We start from the raw sequence: 18,340 nt of genomic DNA, 5'->3' as shown, positions 1-18,340 counted from the left end.
TTTGGCTTTGGGGTGTTATTTTTGATTATGTTGTGTGTGAGGACTGCCTTGATTTTATGGTTTTAATATTGTTTTCTTCCTGTTGACAGGTGCTGAGGCCCAGAGCGGCAGCGGTTTCCCTGGTGGTGGTTCCTTTTTCACATTTTGGTTTGCAGTGTCACGGGTGAAGTGTAGTTTTGGATCCCTCCTTTTTTTGTTACCGCTGTCGTGGTAAGCCCCAGCCCTGTCCCTTATTTCCTTTAAGTGGCTCCTCACATCATTTCTCACCATTATTACCATCTTTTATGTTGATTTATTTAGTCTGTTACTCGGTTAAAAATAATTGTTTAATAAAATATATTTTTATAATTGGAAATCACGCTCTCGTCCTGTGGAGTTATTTTGACCTGCGTGCCTTGTTTCAAATCGAAAACTGGTAACTTATGAAGTCCTGTTATATCCTGGGGTGAAAGCCCCCAGGTGGCGTTGTCAGCAACCTTTTGATTCCGCTCGCCTTGCCACAACTAGTATGAGGGTTTAACGAGATTTGTATTGATATCGCTTTATGGTCAGTAAGAGGAGTTGGAATGATATCAACATTGATGGCGTTTTTGTCAAAACCATTGGAAATCAGCCAAAAGTCTATTCGTGATAAGCTAGTATTTGTTTTATTGTTCCAAGTATATGAGAGCACTCCAGGATTTTTTTCTCTCCATATGTCAATCAAATCAAATTTATGCATGAATTGTATTAGAGTAGAGGCTAGTGAAGGGTTAGAACGTGGAGGCCACCTATCTTGAAGACCGTCAAGGGCAATATTGAAATCACCGCCCATCATTATCATTGTGCTTGGATATTTAGAGAGCCAATATAAGAGGCGAGATTCTAAAACCCCAAATAGTGTATCGTTTTCATCTTTCGAATTATATCCATATATATTAACTCACAAAATTATGGTATCATTGGTATTAGTAACTATAATAAGAAAGTGACCTTTAGTATCAGCTTCATTGTGTAGAATTTTCCCATTGAAAGAGTTTTTCGAGATAGCAGCGCCCGCTGCTCTCTCTGAGCCATGAGATAACCAAATGTCATTGCCCCACTGAACCTTCATTTTTAACTGTGTCTCTTGAAAGAAAAAAAAATCTGTTTTTTGTTGTTTAGCAAATAAAAATAGAGCTTTTCGCTTAATATTCTGTCTTAACCCCCTGGCATTAAGAGAACTAACAGAAAAAGACAATGTATCAGATAAGTACTGAAAACGAGTACTATAAAGAAGAAAGTTTCAAGTAAAAGGGAGAATGATCTCTATCTCTAAAAAGTTAGAAAAATATTTGTCAGTATAAGCCAGTGTTAAAAAAACTCTCCATGAGGTAGGTAGTAATAACAGTTTAACAAGACTTTTCATCTTATAAAAAAAGATAAGCGGTTGAGTGGGGAAGGGATAAGGGTCCAAAGTCTTTCTTTAGATTATAGAAAAATAAATTATTTCTTTTTTTTTTCTTCAACCTTCCCCTTATGTCTTTACCCACTGTTATAGTAATGAGTCACTGTAACAAAATTTGTCTTCAGTATTCCACGACCTGCTAAAGGAAGACAAAAAAAGTTTTTCAAAAAGATTGGCCCAAAAAGCCTATTGGACCTGAGCTTAAAAAGAGAAAAAAAAAGATTTTTTCAGCTTTTTTCAAAAATTAAGAATCAAAACTCAAAAAGAAGAAGAACCAATAAATGTTCTGAGAGGGTTTTTTTTATTTATTTTTTTCTCTTTTCTTCTTCTTTGTCACTCCTCTCTCCGTCCCTCTTCATCACGTTTTCATTATTCCTCTTCATCAATCATCCTGAGTAAAGTTGTGTTGAACTTTGCATCCCTTTATTGTGGGTAGTTGCACTGTTGGATGGTGTGTTAACCTGTGGACCATCAAGGTTCTGTGGACGTATTTCTTTTCCATTGATGATGACTTGGGTACCTGCAAAGTGAGCCTTTTTCCCGTTTTTCTTTGCTGCTTCAATTATGGGCCACAGTTTGTTGCGTGTTGCCTTGTCTTGTGTTGTTAGATCTTCAGCAAATCTCAACCTGTTGTTTTTGAGGTATTCACTCTTTTTTGCCACTCTCCACAGAAGATCTCTCGTGGATCTGTTCGTAAAGCGGATGATGGTGGTCCCAGGTCGGTTTTGGGAGCCCTGGTATTTCCCTAGGCGGTGAACGATGTCGATGTCATCTGTAATTTTTTGTTGAGAGCCAGGTAACATAGCACAGCACATGTTGATAACTTTGGCCTTAATATCTTCTGGGTTCTCTTCAGGAACACCATGGAGTCTGAGATTCCATCTGCGGCCATATCTTTCCGCTTCATTGACCTTTTGCTGCAGGTCTGCAATCTGCTGTTCGTATTTTGCACTGGCAGTTTTTACTTCCTTCATATCAGATTTTAATGACTCAACTTCGGCAAATGCAAAATCAACTGATTTTTTCAGGGCTTCAGTGCTCTGCGCATTCTTGGTAATCATGCATTCCAGGTTGTCAGCACGCACATTGATTGCTGTGAGGATGTTAGCCTATAAATCAGCTAAAGACATTTCTGCTTTTTGTTTTTTCTCTTTTGGCTTGATTGGAGTATCTGGGGCAGATAGTGGCAGAGGAACAAGATCGGCATTTCCGTCGCACTGGGTTTCAAGGCCCGAATAGTCGTGGTCCATATTGACCGAGGAAGCGGCTTTAGGTGTAGTGCTAGCTGAAGAGCTTGATGATGTTTTGTTTGCATTAAGAGGCACTCCAAAAATCATACCTTCTTGATAGGTAGCTTCTTTGTCTTTGTCTTTGCGCTTTGTCCCTTTATCGTTTTGCATCGTGTTGGTAAGGGTTGTGGAAGTGTCGCCGCGTTCAGGTAACACTGTTGACTTCCCTAGCTTAGCTTTAGCTTAGTTGTTTATCGGTCGCCGGTGGGGTGGAAAAGGCGATTATCTTCTTATTAGTTAAAAGACGAGCGTGTCAGAGTCCGGGAGGTTGTTTAAGCACTGTTCGTAGATATTTATAGCAGCATAATAACACTTACAGAGCGATAGTAAGGGATAGAGATCCAGAAAATGCTCAGCTACGATGACAAGCGTCTGCCTCGGTCGCCATCTTGGCCGCTCCCAGAAAGAAGTGTCCGCCACTCAGAAAGTAAGCACCGCACAGGTTCCCTTCAAGCCCCCAGGAAGTGCGCCACCCTCTGAAGCAAAATTTACATAGTGGCCGAAAGTGGAACTACAGCGTCACGTGATGCACACTGGCCCAGAAAGGTCATGATTACAATATGTTTCCCTGATGAGTTGTAAGAATATGTGTATGTGTGTGTGTGTGTGTGTGTGTGTAGAGCGAGAGAGAGAGAGATAAATATACCATTATCTGATAATCAGGTAAATATTAAAACTGACAGCGCTGTCATCTGGATACAGCCGTGGGGGTGGGGCCTCATTCATTCCTATGAGAGCTGCTCAGTGGCGCATGAAGCAGAGAAAACTCTTTTTCCGGGTTTAGAAAAGTGTAAAATACCAGGATCTACTGGCCCATAGAGCATGCGTGGAAGTGATTAACGACAGCCGAACGCAGCCAAGTGTACCCGAGCATTGACTTCAACTCACTGACTCGCTCACACAGATGACCCGAGTGCTCGAAGCGAACAGCGCCGGTGCACGAGCATTCCTCTCGTAGTAGCTTAGCTTATTGTCCGAATTCCAAATCTTGATTCGGAAAATAGCGCATTTTACGTCTTTAGGACTTATTTTTTTTAATAATGGCTATAAAAAAATGCGTTCTGAAAAGTCAACATGTCTCAAAAAAAGTTATCCAGTGATTTAAGGAGGTCTCTTTCCCAATGTTAACAAATGGAGAAAAGTCTTTCTGGGCCAGTGTGCATCACGTGACGCTGTAGTTCCACTTTCGGCCACTATGTAAATTTTGCTTCAAAGGGTGGCGCACTTCCTGGGGGCTTGTTCATGCGCCACTGAGCAGCTCTCATAGGAATGAATGAGGCCCTGCCCCCACGGCTGTATCCAGACTTCCTTATAATACATCCACGCGCATGAAGCAGAGAAAACTCATATATTTATGAGTAGATATATTTATCTCTCTCTCTCTCTCTTCACATACACACACACACAAATATACATACAACTCCTCAGGGAATCATATCGTAATCTCGACTGGAGAAATCAAATTAACAGAATCGGAATGTGTTGTGCCCATAAAAAGGTAATAAAAGGTGGTGCCTTGTAATATTACCCCGTGTTTTATTACACAGCTCAACTTTAAAAAATACTACGTTCAGTACCTTTTAGTAACTGTCACTAGTGCTCCGCGCTGCTCACTGATAACTGGTAGTTTGAATACAGACCGTAGACCGTATATGTGGTCTCTGATACAGACACGGTAAGACGTTCACATTACAGTTTTCCAGCAGCATATGGATGTGTTGTAAAATGGTAAAAATGATGAACTGTGATTAAAAAATGATGAATTACAGCAAAAACTTCTATTACTACAGCCGGTACGAAGCCTGTGCTGTGTCAAAAAGTCTTAGAGTTACATGCACGCTCTCACGGTAGAGTCCCGCGGGTCCGATGCGTGTTCATTTTATGTCTGGAGAAAGACCGAATTCCAAATCTTGATTCGGAAAATAGCGCATTTTACGTCTTTAGGACTTAATGTTTTTGATAATGGCTACAAAAAAATGCGTTCTGAAAAGTCAACATGTCTCAAAAAAAATTATCCAGTGATTTAAGGAGGTCTCTTTTCTAATGTTAACAAATGGGGAAAAGTCTTTCTGGGCCAGTGTGCATCACGTGATGCTGTAGTTCCACTTTCAGCGACTATGTAAATTTTGCTTCAGAGGGTGGCGCACTTCCTGGGGGCTTGCTTCAAGCACTCGGGTCATCTGTGTGAGCGAGCCAGTGAGTCGGAGTAAATGCTCGGGTACACTCGGCCACGTTTGGCTGTCGTTAATCACTTCTACGCATGCTCTAAGGGCCAGTAGATCCGGGTATTTTACATTTTTCTAAACCTGGAAAAAGAGTTTTCTCTGCTTCATGCGCCACTGAGCAGCTCTCATAGGAATGAATGAGGCCCTGCCCCCACAGCTGTATCCAGACTTCCTTATAATACATCTATGGTCCAAAACCTTATGGGATTTTTGAATGGGATTTTTGGTTATCGCCAAAAATAAACTCTGTGGCAAACACAAGTTTATGAGGCTTACACGTTTTGTTCAGCGTGAATCTTCACAGATGAACACGATTTTTGTGTGTTTTGAAGCGTAAATGAAACCACCAAAAGCAAAAAGCTATTGTTAGGCTATACACGAACTACAACGTGGTCGCACTTACTAAATGTCACCACTACAAACACTGTAAAAACACGTAAAAACACATTTAAACCCAGCCCCAAGGAAGTGTCCCACGCTCTGATGCAAAATTTGCATAATGGCCAAAAGTGAAATTACACCGTCTTATGATGCATACTGGCCCAGAGAGACTTTTCCCCATTTGCTTAACATTGGGAAAGAGACCTCTTTAAATCACTGGATAATTTTTTTTGAGACATGTTGACTTTTCAGAATGCATTTTTAAATAGACATTTTTAAAACATTAAGTCCTAAAGATGTAAAATGCGCAATTTTCCGAATATAGAGGTATTTCTCCAGACATAAAATGAACGCGCATCGGACCCGCGGGACTCCACCGCGTACACGCACATGTTACTCTTGGACTCCCTGACACAACACAGGCTTCATGCCGGCCATAGTAACGGATATTTTTGAATTATAATTCATCATTTTTACCATTTTACAACAATCCATACGCTGTTGGCTGTAAAGCCTGTAATAAGGACATCTTACCAGGTCTGTAACATAGACCATATGCACAGTCTACGGTCTGTATTCAAACAACGATTATCAGTAAGCAGTGCGGAGCGGACAGTTATTAAACGGTATTGAACGTCGAATTTACTTAAAGTTGAGCTGTGTACTAATACATGGGGCAGTGTTACAAGGCACCACCTTTTATTACATTTTTGTTGGCTCAACACTTTTTGATTCTGTTAATGTAATTTCTCTAGTCGTGATTACGATATGATATGATATTCCCTGATAAGTTGTATGTATATTTGTGTATGTGTTTGCATAGAGAGATAAATATACCATTATCTGATTATCATGTAAATATTAATACAGACAGCACTGCTGTCGTTATACTGTTGATTAGCGGCTGTTGCTAATAAGCTAAGCTACTACGAGAGGAATGCTCGTGAACAAGAACGCTGTTTGCTTCGAGCACTCGGGTCATTTGTGTAAGCGAGCCAGTGAGTCGGAGTCAGTGCTCGGGTACAGTCGGTTGCACTCGGCTGGGCTCGGCTGTCGTTAATCACTACTACTACTGCTACTACTACATGCTCTATGGGCCAGTAGATCAGGGTATTTTACACAGATCTATTATAAATCTGGGTACAGTTGTGGGGGCAGGGACTCATTAATTTCTATGAGAGCCGCTCAGTGGCGCATGAAGCAGAGAAAAGTTTTTTTTCCAGGTTTAGAAAAGTTGTAAAATACTAGGCCCCCAGGAAGTGCACCACGCTCTGAAGCAAAATTGACATAGTGGCCAAAAGTGGAATTACAGCGTCACGTAATGCACACTGGCTCAGAAAGACTTTTCCCCATTTGCTTAACATTGGGAAAGAGACCTCCTTAAATCACTGGATAATTTTTTTTGTTGATGTTTCAGAACACATTTTTTTTGTAGCCATTATCAAAAACATTTAAACACAAGTTCTAAAGATGTAAAATGCGCCATTTTTCAAATAATGATTTGGAATTTAGTACTTCTCCAGACATAAAACGCATAGGACCCCGCTGGTCCTATGCGCTAGCAATACGCTGTTGGCTGTAAAGCCTGTAATATGGACGTCTTACTGTGTCTGTATCAGAGACTGTATATACAATCTACGGTCAGTATTCAAACTACCGGTTATCAGTGACCAGCGTGGCGCATGAGTGACAGTTACTGAAGGGTACTGAATGTAGTATTTACTTCAGGTTGAGCTGTCTAATAATAAACGGGGCAATATTACAAGGCACAACCTTTTATTATATTTTTGTGGGCATAACACATTTTGATTCTGTTAATTTAATTTCTCCGGTTGTGATTACGATATGATTCCCTGATAAGTTGTATGTATATTTGTGTATGTGTGTGGGTGTGTGTGTGTGTGTGTAGAGAGAGATAAATATACCATTATCTGATTATCACGTAAATATTAAAACAGACAGCACCACTGTCATTATACCAGCGGTTAGCTGCTGTTGCTAATAAGCTAAGCTACTATGAGAGGAATGCTCATGAACGAGCGCTGTTCACTTTGAGCACTCGACTCGGGTAACTTGTGTGAGCAAGCCAGTGAGTCGGAGTCAATGCTCGGGTACACTTGGCCACACTCAGCCGGGTTCGGCTGTCGTTAATCACTTCTGCTATGGGCCAGTAGATCCAGGTATTTTACACTTTTCTAAACCTGGAAAAAGAGTTTTCTCTGCTTCATGCACCACTCAGGCCCCCGGGGAGGAGTGGGCAAGATGGTGACCTGACCAGACGCACCTAACTCTGCTCTGTTGGCAAAGTCTCTAAACTTTAATAAGAAGCTATGCTTCCTATATAAGAGGACGCAAAAAACGAGCACAAACCAACTACTAACATTTTAGGTGTTATTTCACTGACCAAGAAGACAAGAAAATGACGACTACTGTGAAGAAAGCACTCGACTTACATGATTATGCTAGCTCAAAAATGGAAACTAACGTTAGCATGTCGGGCAATAAAAGGAACCGCGAAACACCAATGAAGATTCTGGGGCCAAGAAACAAAAAAACTAATGATGGCTCTCCCTTCTTTGACCGTGATTGAGAAGATGAGGTATCAAACGCTGCCATTTTCGAGGTTGTGAAAAGTCTAACCTCCATGGTAGAAAGTTTTAACTCCAGGCTCAACGAAAACACACTGGTAATTGCCAATCTGGCTAAAAGTCTATATTTCAACTTCAAAGGAATCAAAGACTCCAAGGAAAAAGTGACAACTCTAGAAAAACAAATCTCTGCAGTCACAACTGAAAACAAAGACCTCCAGATGAGACTACTGGGATGTGAAAGATACAAGAGACGCTGGAACCTATGTATTCATGGTTTGAAGGAGACTGAGGGAGTGAACACCAGAGGGAGAATGATCACGATCCTATCTAAAATCACACCACAGTGGTCAGAGAAGATGGAGGACATAGTTGATTCTGCACATTACCTTGGGAGAAACGTTGATGGAAAAAATCGACAGATCATCGTGCAATTCACCATGAGGATCCACCACGACACAACTTGGCAAGCTTTCGGGGAGGAATACGGGATATAAGGAATACGGGATCCGCTTCGCAGAGGACCTGACCAAAGCTGATAAAGAGACACGAGACGCAGTGTGGCTAAAAATAAAAGAAGCCAGATCACTTGGTCAGCCAGCCTTTTTCCGAGGTCACATTGGTTTCATCAACAACCACCCTATTCCAGTGCAATAACTTTAGGTAAAAATCAGTCTTGTTACAGTGCGCCTACATATGTAAACAACTCTAATTCTACTAAGGTTGGATTACTTATAACTCGTTTCATCAGTGTTTATTTTGATGGCACTTTGAAGTGCCTCTTAGAGGATGCTTTTTATCATCTGCAATCTGCATGGTTACAATATAGGTTCCCAGAACAAGAATTTGATGACAACTATTTGCATGGTGATTGAGGATGTGAAAAGTATATATCCTACTGAGTATATACTTGTTGGAGGTGAGTTTAATATGACCCCAGATGACGGGAAAGACAGATACCCGTCGAAATATGATACTCATCTTTAACAGCAAGGTCATGGATTTTTGTAACACACTGATGTTAGAAGACATTTGGAGGGTCAAGAACCCTGAGGTGTTACAATACTCTTGGTTTAAACCAGACAAAACATGTGAATCTAGAATTGATCATTGGTTACTTGCATATGGTTTTCCACAGCATGTTTCTGAAATATCAGTGGATGTCGCTCCTCTAACAAACCACAGTCTAATACATCTGGTGCTGAAACCTAATATTAATAGTAAAATGAATAGAGGTTTTTGGAAATTTCATTTAAACCTGTTAAAAGATGAGGAATACTGTGGGAACATCAGAGCCATGGCAGACGAGTCTATAAATGACCCTGGAATTCAATCATATGCAAATGGGAATTTTTTAAATATAATATCAGAAAATACTCAATATCTTATAGTAAAGAAAAAGCTCTTAAGGCGAGAAAAGAAGTAAAAGAGCTTAGTAAAAAACTGAACACACTTTGTAATAAAAGCAATCATACAGAAGAGGGCAAACAGAAAATTATGGAATTGCATAGCAAACTTGATACCATTTTCATGCACAAAGCCAAGGGAGCTTATATATGCTCAAAGGCTAAATGGATAGAAGAAGGAGAACAAAACACTTTATATTTTTGCTGATTAGAGAAAAGACATCAAGAAAGAAATGCTGTCAAGACATTGTTGAATGGAAATAAAGAGTGTTCAGATCCTAAAATGATTTCTAATAAAATCTTCTCTTTCTATAATCACTTGTATAGAAAATCATACTCTTAACAAGATTGCTTGACATTTTTTGATGTAATTAAAGATAAAATTCGCACAGTAAACCAAGATTATAAACATTTTTGTGATGCAGAAATAACAATTGATGAATTAGATTGTGCACTTCATCATCTACATTTGGACAAATCCCCAGGCTCTGATGGTTTGACAGCCAATATTTACAAATGTTTCTGGGACATAATTAGAAGATTTTTATACAGAGTTCTAGTTGAAGCTCTTAGTGAACACAGTCTTCCCACAAGCATGGAGCAGGGGGTTATAGTTTTAATTCCAAAACCAGGTTAAAATCCCAAGATCATAGACAACCTAAGACCCATAACATTGTTAAATAACGACTATAAACTATCAACACATATATACACAAGTCGTCTGAAAGAAGGTATATCTCAAGTTGTCAGTGAAACTCAGTCAGGTTTCAAAGGTTTCATGTTATTTTTGGACTTCAAGAAAGCATTTGACACAATCGAACATCCCTTCATGATTTATACCCTAAAGGCATTTGGATTTGGGGACTGTTTCATAAAAGTTATTGAGAGTTTTTACAAGGACATTAATAGTTGTGTTTCACTACCTCATGGGACGTTGCCTCGTTTTGATGTGCAGAAAGGAATTCAGCAAGACTGTCCAGCAAGCCCAGGACTATTCATTTTAGCTGCAGAAATGCTGGCTATAATGATAAAAAACTGTGAAATGTTGAAAAAACTCAATGTATTTGGAACAGAACTTGCAATAAGTCAATTTGCGGACAACACAACCCTGCTGCTAACGGATGAACATCAGATTCCTGTTGCCGTACAGAACACTGAGGTATTTTCAAGAGCCTCTGGTCTATTCCGTAATATTCAAAAATGTGAATTACTATCTATTGATGAAAATGCTCAAAATGACATTTGCGATATACCTGTCAAAGCTGTGGTAAAATATCTTGGTATCTATGTAACAAAAAAACAAAATGAACGAGACTTACTTAACTTGACCAACAAACTACATGAATGTAAGCAAAAAACTTAATGTCTGGTTACAGAGAGACTTATCAATTTTTGGTAGAACTTAAAATGGAAAGCATCTCTAGAGGATGCAGGATGAATACCTCTAGAGATGTCTGGTTACAGAGAGACTTATCAATTTTTGGTAGAACTTAAAATGGAAAGCATCTCTAGAGGTATTCATCCTGCATCCTCCTTAGCACTTTTCAGATTTTGTTAAGTAAGTCTCGTTCATTTTGTTTTTTTGTTACATAGATACCAAGATATTTTAATTAATAATAATAATTTTTATTTAAAAGCGCCTTTCTTGACTCAAGGACACTTACAGAGTGAGTACAACACAAAAAATAACACAGAATAAAAAAAGCACAGTGACTAAAATAACACATCAAATTAAAAGCATCAGGCTAATGTCAGGGCTAGTGACTGGACCCAAATGCAACACACAGGCTTGACAGGTCTTTCAGAGGCTTTATTTGCAGAAGCAAGATAGTTCACAATCACAACAATGTCTAAATGGAAGAAAGTCCACTTTGGTGACCCACCGAGCTGAACCTCAGAACGGGCTGAACCGATGACGTGGTTCGGGCAGAGGACCCACCGGGAGAGCAGAGCTGGTGAGTCGAGCAGCACAGATGAAATCACTCCAGCAATGGTGGAACTCTCTGGAGAGCAGGCTCGCTGAGTACCTTTTCTGCTCAAGGAGAAGGAAGGTGGAAGGCGCAGATCAAACTCGGTGTCGAGAATCAGAAGGCAGGTCGGATCACTGGAGCAGAGACAGAGCAGGTTAGTCGGGTGGCTCGCTGGGCCGATTGATCCGTGGCCGCTGTCACGGGGTGGCTGCGGGCCTGGCTTGGGGGGGGGGGTGTCGGGGGGTGCGGGGCCTCTGCCTCCTCGGTGGGGGGGGGGTGCTCTGTGGGTGGGCCTCCGTCTCGGGTCCTCTGGTGGCTCCCTTGGGTGTTCGGGTGTGGCCCCTGGACCGGTAGGCCTGACTCCCTGTGGCTGTGGCTCAGGTTGTGCCGGGGTTGGTGGCCTTGGGCTGGGCCAGGGGGCCTCCTGTCCCTTATTTCTCTGTGGGCTCCCCCCGGCCGGGGGGGGTGTTGCCTCTGTGTTCCCTTGCCTGTTCCCCCTTGGTGGGGCGCGTGGCTGTCTCTGGGGCACGTGGTGTTGGGTCTGTCATGTTTTGGGGGGCTGTTGGGTGCTCTGGTGGCTTGGATCTTGGCCTGCTTGCCCCTGGGAGTTTGGGGGGTGTGGTTACGCCCCCCCAGGTCAACTACAAACCACATCCAATGACAAATCCACGCACACACACACACACACACACACACACACACACACACACACACACACACACACACACAGCACACAACTGTTATACAATCACACACATACAACAGTTACAAATATGGAGGTTATCCATGTCAAGGCTATGTTGGGTAAGTATTTATGCAGTCTTTTTTTTTTGTTTTTTTTTGGGGGGGGGGTTCCTTTTTTTTTAAAATTTATTTATTATTTACTTCATTTATCTATTATTTACTTAATTCTATTGTATTTTAATTTTTTTTTTTTAATTTTTAAAAAAAAATTTTTCCCTCTCTCTCTCTAACTACTTACTTATTTATTTTTTTCTTTTCCTCCTTTTTTTTTTTTTTTATCATTTCCTGCCTGCTTCCACCGTTAATACTGTTGTAAATACTTGCAGCTGCCATTATTGTAATTAGCATTGTTGTCACCATTTTCATTGTCGTTGTTGTTATTGTTGCTGTTGTTTTTGTTGTCTCTTGTGTCTTCCCCTCCCCTCTGTGTCCCCCAACCTCTCTCTTTTCTCTTTCCTATCCACTCTAATGTTGTGCTGTCCGGTAGCCTTGCCAATAAATCTCAGTTCGGACTGCAACAGGAGGAAGTATGTCAGACCCCTCCTTTGCAGAGCAAATCTGTTATGGCACCTCAAGGCATCCAGACCTCTCATACTGCATGCCTAAGCTGCTGAACAGGACAGGTTAAAAAAAAAAAAAATGTTTCTGATGTCTGGTGGGAGTGAATTCCAGCACTGCTCCCCATGGTACTGAGACAGGGAGAGGGCACAGAGAGGTGGAGGGAGGAGGAAGAGGAGGAGGAAGACGGAAGAAGAATTTAGATTGCGTAAATGGAAATATGCAGACCGGGTTATGTTATTAATGTGCGAGTGGAAAGAAAGTGAATAATAATAATAATAATAATAATTTTGATTTTATATGAAGGAATCGAACTCACTATATCAAAAAAGCAATCATGGTCCAAGACCTCTCTGAAGGGGGATCAAGGCAATAGACTTTGAATGTATGAATAGAACTTAAAAAGTAAATTGGCTAAAGCAATATGTTAAATCCCCAGGCAGTATATGGCACATATTCCCTCAGAGTATATTTGATGAGATGGGTGGTACAGAGCTTGTCCTGAAATGTGATTACAATATGAGCAAAGTATCTAATAAGTTGGCAAAATATCACCATATCGTCAGGTTTTACTTTTTGGAAATTGCTTTGCAAACACAACTTTACACCACACAGTACTCCACTGTGGAATAATAGATGTATTCTCCATAAAGGAAAATCTATGTTTTATAAAAACTGGATGGATAAGAACATCTGGTGCATAATGGATCTCTTAGATGCAAATGGAGATGTATTATCTTATGACAACTTTGTGGTAAATATGACTTTAATTGCAATCTTAAAGATTTTAAATCTCTTACCAAAGCCATACCAAAAGCATTACTTACCCTAGCCAAAAATATCCCTTTGTATTCCCAGTCCCCATCTCGTCTCCCTACGCTTGTCATAAGTGATATTATTTTCCTTGACAAAAGGTGTTCAAACAAATTCATGCAATCTATTTTAACAAATGATCTATACCCTGCTCAAGCTGTTAGAAATAAAATTAAGAATACATTTGATCAACTTTCAGTATCTAAATTGAGAACAACATTTTTTGAATACCCAGTTTCACCCAAAACAAGAGAAATACATTACAAAATAATGAATGATTTTTACCCATCTAGTGAATTTTTAAGGCTAAGATTTGGATTTGAAAGCAACGAATGTGCTTTCTGTAAAAGTGACATTGAAACAACAGAGCACCTCTTTATTAAATGCTCATAAACCCAGTCATTTTGGAAATTATTTACAGATTGGTTAAAAAGAAAAAACTCAGCGATGCCTGACTTAGACTACAATAGTATTATCTTTGGTGTTATATTAAAAGACAAACATTTGGACTTAATAATAAATGTCTTACTAATCTTAGCCAAATTCTTTATTCACAAAGCCAAATATCTAAAAACTACACCTGTCTTCTCATGCTTTTTAAATGAATTTCACCTTTATATTATTCATTTATTCATGGTTTCATCTCTGCAATATGATGTCTGTTCTTGTTGAATTTTTTTCATGCACAAATGTATTTTCCTGACTAGTTTATAAATTAATTTGTTTACAATCAAGTTAAAAAACAAAAGCTGTATCCAGATTTATAATACACCCATGTAAAATACCCTGATCTACTGGCCCCTAGAGCATGCATAGAAGTAATTAGTAACAGCCGAACGTGGCCAATTGCGACCGACTATACCCGAGCACTGACTTTCTTGCCCCCAAGAAAAACATAAAAGCTTATGGTCATAGTGGTCACTGTCACTTGCAGCAGTTACAGCACATTGTGTTTGTGTTTTCTCATGTTTTATCTTCAAAATGCATGTTGTGTTTAGAGTGCAGAGAGAAAAACAAAGTCCCCTGGTGGTGTGCTTCAGCCTCTTGTGGTCAAAATGAGTTTTACAAAAAGAAACACGTGATGATGAGCCTTATTTGCCTCCTGAATTTTTTTTTTTCTTGCCCCTCAGGTCTTCCATACTTTTCTGATTGGGAACAAACAGTATGTATTTACACATCTGTTTTGAGTGCATTTGTGTGTGCTTGCACACGTTTACATGTCCATAAAACTGCATGTACACTCGTTTTTTGGCGTATGTATGCATGATTCTATGTATGCATATGTGCAGTATGCGTGTATTTGTGTATGAGTGTGCTTGTCTGTGTCTATAAAGATTTAAATGAAGATGTAGAATTTAATATTGGTATGGGTATATTCTTATGGTAAATGGTAGGCAGAAAAAACACACACAAAAAATGATGAATAAATAATAATAATAATAATAATAATAATAATAATAATAATAATAATAATAATAATAATAATAAATAGTAAAGTTCCTGAATGATAACCAGATACAGTTGTGTTCATTGTTATTGAGCGGGAAGGAATGTATTTTCAAATCAAGTCAAATCAATGAAGTTTTTCCTGTGTGAGTTCTTTGATTTCTTTGATGATTTGGATAGTTTTCTTGGCTATACTATAATTGGTGATAGTTTTCTTGGCCATAGGGCTATGAGAAGTAGACAGCTGTTTGTCTTGTCCAGTTTTATGATATGTCACCTAACAAACAGAGGGAGGGACATAATGGAATATGGCAGCCCAGAAAGCGAGAAAAAAGTTTGTAAAATGTTTATTAATGCTGAGGTTGATGAAGAGAGGTCTAGATTGATAGGTAAGTTTTGTTTGAACAGATGATTTCCCTGCTGAAAAAATAAATGTGCTAAGTGTATTAAAATTTAACATATTTTTGTGTACCTGAAGTTTCACTAATCATCAGTATACTTAAAATGTGTTTATAATTAGTTAACTTGAAGTGTGCTATTTTGGAACAACTAATTTTGTACTAAATATATTTTAATTGTAATTAAATTGTAGATAAGCTCAACTAGAAGTGTATTTAGTGTATTTTTAGGTGCTAAAGAGGAACAACTTAAAGTATACTTTGTATACTTTGTATATGCACTAATGTACATGCTTAATTAACGAAATTAAAGTGTACATGCTAGTATACTTAGGTATACTTTTGGCTTTTTCTGATTATTAAGAAAGTATACTTTGCAATTAATAGTTAACATACTTTGTCATTACTTGGCTATTTCTACCTTGTACATTCTTTCAGATGTATTACCAGTATACTAAAGGCTGAATGACTTGTGGGACTACTTCCAGGTGAAAAACATTTTTTGTATTTGAACTGTATCCACATCATAGTACATTGCTAATACTACAAAAACGTGTACTATCTCTTAACATTTACATATGGCTTTTAACAATTCCCATTACAAGGTACAGCAATTCAAATATTGCTACTTAATACACTTTTTAGAAACAGGTCCATTTCAGACAACAGATCCTCCTAAATGTTACTAATAAACTTTAAAAGAACACTAAGGAACACTGAACAATGAAAAACATTACTTATTATTGGACCACTACCCCCTTCCACCATACAGACGCAACACATTCTGTTCCTTTTCTTTTTTTGGCTGAACTGCTCATTGTTACAGTTTCGTCTGATGGTGGTGCGCACTTCAGAGACATTTGTCTGCTGAAACTCCAGAAGAACAGTGTCTGTTAACCGAATAGAGAAGAAATACTATAAGTCATGCAGCATATTTATTCTATTTTTTAACATTAAATCAGAATGAATACAGTCAGCAACCCATTCCTGTCTGTAAAGTAAGCTGTGAACTTATTTGTATACATTACAATTTTATTTTCATAATTAAGACGTATTATACATTCAAAAAGAAAATTTGAAACAGCAACAAATTAAATTAAATTTGTTTTGCCACTCTTCTAGAACAATTCGAAGCTAACAAATTGGTACTGAACTGGGTTTGAAATGATATAAAACATTTGTAAAAATGTCTCAAACACATCAAACATTATATTTACATGGTTAAATATTGTTTAACCATTTCAGATTCCATCCTAGTTTGGATTATCTAGCTCATTCTGCAGTGGTGATACACGTCTCTTTGCAACATTCATGAGCATTTCAATTGAAAACAAATATAAATATTTTGTTTCAATTATCTCATTTTTACTTACTTTTACTTTACTAGCCTCCCTACACATATCTTTCACCTGCATTTGGGGTGGTTTGAGATATTTTTCTAATAATGTCAGTCAAGACTTCATCAGAGACATATCTGTATAGACCAGTGGTCCTATTTTAAGGTGCTGTCTGTGCCTGTACAATGTCATCCGGGTGATTCCAAAGTACAGAGCTATTCTTTGCCAATTCATTCCAAGTAGTATGCTGTACTCAGGATGACCAGAATGACCAGTTTTGACTGTTGGAGGTAAAGTTAAGTCAAACATACCTCTCTGTCTCACTTCCAATGATTGTGAGTTTTCATATGAATGATAATGGAACAAAATCATGCATACATGGCCTCCAGTACAGCTTAAATTTCTTGACGATCACTCCCTTCTAACAGCTGGTTAATTGAGAGAAAGGAGTAAATTGTCCTTTTGTATCCATCAAGCTCAGAGTAATCTTTCCAAAATCATGTTGTCAGTTTCACTTATAAAGTCCTGAACGCACCGCTTTGTATTCATGAAAAAAAAGAGTAATGTCCTCCTCATTAAGATTAATTTCCACAAAGAGAAACTGACCTTGAAAAAGAAGGTAAATGAATAGAGAACTCATGTCTACCATCTCTAGCTACTGTCCCAACAAAAACTGTGAGTTGGATAGTTACAAGTTTTGTTTTTAAGGCAAAGTAACCAGGGAATGTCCGTAGTCCCTTGGCTGAGGTGTTATACAGAACTTCCAAAAAATAACAAAGCAAAAGAGCAAAGAAAAAAGGGCATACAGATTAAAAGACTTCTTTATACACAACAGCAAGAGAAAATAAAAAAATAAACAAAACAAACAAACCAAAGAGAAAAAAAGGGGGGAATTCAAAGACTGGGAAAAAAAGAGTTTAGTACTGACAAGTGTAAGTATCATTCATTTATTTTTTAAACTGTTTACTGAAAGATCTGTAAGTGTTAAGTTCTGTGATGTGCATTGGAATTCCATTCCGCTCTCTAGAGCCTCTGACGGACCAGGCTCACTGGCTAAAAGCACTTTTCCACAATGGGTTAATACAATCTCCTCTTGCGGACCCCCGAGTAATACGATTGTTAGTTCTTCTGCTGATGTAGCCTTCAGTTGATTGTGGAGCCAAATCATAGGTGACTTTGTAAACCAAGCACATATTTGCATATTTTAGTTGGTCATCCCAATTTAAGATCTTATTTTTTTTTTCAATTGGACAATGATGGATGTGCTTTGACATTTAATCTAGTATTTTTGAGGGCTTGTTTGTTATTGATTCAAATGGTTTCAATGTGGTATGATTGGCCTGTGACCAAGTTGTTATACACACTGTAACGAATTTCTGTAAATTTACGGTGAATTTACAACAGTATCTTACTGTTTTTTATAATAATTGTAAAATACTGTTAAATATTCATCCACAGCGTGTAAATTAACAGTAACAGTAGATAACTGTAATTTAACAGCATAAAACTATGGATTGCTGTAAATTTCTGATGTTAGAACAGTATCTTACTGTATTTTTTTTAAAAATTGTAAACTACTGTTAAATATTCATCCCCACATGTAAATTAACAGTTAATTCTTGGTTAAGAATAACAAACTGTAATTTAACAGTATAAAACAGTATTTTCTGTCAAGCGGTGGAGATAGGCACCACATGCCTTCACAAGTCTTGTCACTATCCATCAGCATCTTACTAATAATTGTGAGCTTTTGTTTCTG

This window comes from Plectropomus leopardus, chromosome 8 (assembly GCF_008729295.1).
Source record: "Plectropomus leopardus isolate mb chromosome 8, YSFRI_Pleo_2.0, whole genome shotgun sequence".
Taxonomy (NCBI): domain Eukaryota; kingdom Metazoa; phylum Chordata; class Actinopteri; order Perciformes; family Serranidae; genus Plectropomus; species Plectropomus leopardus.
The sequence above is the reverse complement of the archived record's forward strand: the minus strand, read 5'-3'. Positions refer to the sequence as shown.